This window comes from Seriola lalandi, unplaced genomic scaffold (assembly GCF_002814215.2).
Source record: "Seriola lalandi dorsalis isolate HSWRI2012SDOR001 ecotype SW California unplaced genomic scaffold, Sedor1 jcf7180002054538, whole genome shotgun sequence".
Taxonomy (NCBI): domain Eukaryota; kingdom Metazoa; phylum Chordata; class Actinopteri; order Carangiformes; family Carangidae; genus Seriola; species Seriola lalandi.
The window spans coordinates 936,842-939,468 of NW_019525091.1; the positions used below are offsets into that span (position 1 = coordinate 936,842).

At 43.8% G+C, this 2,627-nt stretch overlaps 1 protein-coding gene across 1 annotated transcript in view; it reads left to right on the forward strand.

The window, feature by feature from the left end:
• Positions 1-2,465: 2,465 nt before the first annotated feature.
• cacng7a (calcium channel, voltage-dependent, gamma subunit 7a) overlaps positions 2,466-2,627 on the forward strand; it is a 36,914-nt gene continuing 36,752 nt past the window's right edge. Inside the window, exon 1 of the mRNA XM_023414731.2 lies at positions 2,466-2,546. The gene's annotated coding sequence lies outside the window, so the exon portion shown is untranslated. The remainder of the gene's footprint in view (positions 2,547-2,627) is intronic.

The window sequence follows — 2,627 nt, forward strand, 5'->3', positions numbered from 1 at the left end:
CAAATTAAATGGTCAAAGTTGTCCTATTGACATTTAAAGTGTATTGACTGATTTCCAAATGTCAATCATGTATTGAGTAACACGCAAGAAAACATTCCACCTTAAAAGATGCCAGTAGCAACCGCTAGCCTCTGAGCTGCTCAGTGAATTAAATCGTTAAGTAGTAAAGATGAAAAGACAGGAAACATCCTTTCATTCATCCTTCACTCATGGAGAAACTGTTCATAAAGTAGGCGGTAATCTTTTATAAAGATCAGCTCTACCTGTGATTAAGACAGAGCAGAGGAGCATAATGGTTTGTTGACGTGAAAAGTTTGTGTAATCTGTATTCTACACACCCCATCCCCCCACCCCCATCGGTAATTTCACAAGGTGACGATAGAACAATTGGACTATGGTTAATATCGCGCAACCCTACTTCGTAAATCCAACGATCACGCACCCGAACCTGCTGCCTAGCAATTGCATTTCCTTGACAACATATTTGGTAAAGTATATTTGTAGAATATGAACACATATAGGAGATTTCATGCTTTAGTTTTGCAGACAGTATCACCAGGTAAATACGCAATTAATCACTAATTGCCACACATTGACGGTCTGGGGGCAATACAGGGGCAGTTACCCACCGTGCACAGTTGGTAATCCAGCTTTGGTACCTGCTTCTTCACCTTCCTCCCTCTTTCCTCACCAGCCATTTTCTATTCCTCACGAGTCAGCGTGTCATGATTTAAAAAATGTTTTAACATTTATTGTAATTAGACTTTGTGTCTATGCGACACCTTCACATTATCAGTAGTTACACGCTCATACAAAGCCACACCCCAACACTCACTGTGAACCAGTAACTCCTGTGTGAAAACCTTACTGTTCGTTCACACGGAAAGCGGCTCATCGGCCTAGTCAAGGACGCTGCAGAAGTTCACGGGTGTTCTGACGTTGATGAAATAGACAGCTAGCTAGTTTGTTTGGAAGGCTTGGTCCATCAAACTGTATTCAAAGCAAACAGACATGTCAGCCGGTACCTTTGTGCCAACTGACCACAGGCAGGGTACAAGTTAACCACATGAAATCTTTTAAACTAGTGATTCAACTTGACAAGCAACGCTGTTTTGCATGCAATGGCGCTAGTTAGCATGCAATTCCCTCAGTCCTACTTCTCTAGAGCAGCACACTTCTACATTCTGATTGGTTGCCTCCAAACTGCGTCATAGCTCATAAGCATAAAGTTGACTGGATTTCAACTTTTTCTGACGCCCACCAATGGGCATGCTGCTGCTCACCGCCAAGAGACGCAGGCTCACATAGAAAATTGATGACTTCCAGTTGCATGTTCCATTTACATACAGCTACTGTATTTTCTTCTAAATCCTCTAGTTAATTCTGTCAGTAACTGCCATGAGAATAAAGTAATCTTCTCCCATAAAGCCAGTCAGACCGCAGCACAGCATATTGAGATGTTTTGATTATTAATTAGTTCATTAAATAATGCAAATTTTGTGCTACCTTTTAATCAATTGTGATGTTAGTGTGATGCAAACTGACAAGTAACTGCACTGGCTGCTGGCCCTCTCAATTCATTTCAATTCCCAAATAACTAACAATTATCTCTTCATGCAAGTTATCCCATTCCTCTCACTGACAAACATTACATTCTAACACCTGATGTAGGCCTCATGATAATAATAATAATAATAATAATAATAATAATAATAATAATAATAATAATAATGATGACAGTTTAAATTACATGCTTGACTCATGCAGGAGCATTTTCTAACATTATGACAAGTTTTGACTTCAGTTAATCCAGAAACAAAATCAAACCGTGAGGGTTGATTTATTTCCTCTGGCTCTCTCCTGGAGGTTTGTTCTCTGCTGTCGATCATTTTTCCCGGGTCATTCTGTGGAGAGGATGAACGGAACACTCAACTCCATAGACCGATGTTTGGGTGTTTTGTTCATTAATGACTTACACGATGCTAATTGTTGCTGTATGTTTGAATCAGTCATGCTGTCAGCCCGCATGATGTGTCCTCAATTCCAGCCAGCACGCTCTCATGCCATGCTTGGCTCCGTGCGCGCGCGCGCGTGTGTGCGTGCGCGAGTGTCTTCTTCTCCCTCTAGCCTACATCACTGTAACCCCCCCACACACCCCCCCCTTGCCTCCCTTACTCCTCTTCACACACACACACACACACACAAACACACACACCAGTCCCACCTCCCTACACCCAAACTACAGTGAAGCCCATTCAACCGATTCTCCGCAGTGCTGAAAGAGCAGAGTGAAGTAAAGGAGAAGAGGAGTGAGAGAGGGGGAGAAAAGAGAGGAGAAGAAGGAGGGAAAACAGGAGTAAGAGAGAGCCAGAGTGTGTGTGTGTGTGTGTGTGTGTGGCGAGAGAGGTTGGGAGGGAGGGAGGCAGAGAGAGAGAGAGAGAGAGAGAGAGAGATAAGAGGAAAACTGCAAATTTGGTGTCCAGGCTTCCCAGTACGCACAGATCTCTCCTCGGCTGCACCGTCCGACCAGCTCTCCGCTCCGCAGGGTGAGTAAAGCTTCTGCTGCCTCGTTTTCCCCCTTAAACTGCGCCTCACCAAACCTCCTTCATTCCACCCATGTCCCCCCC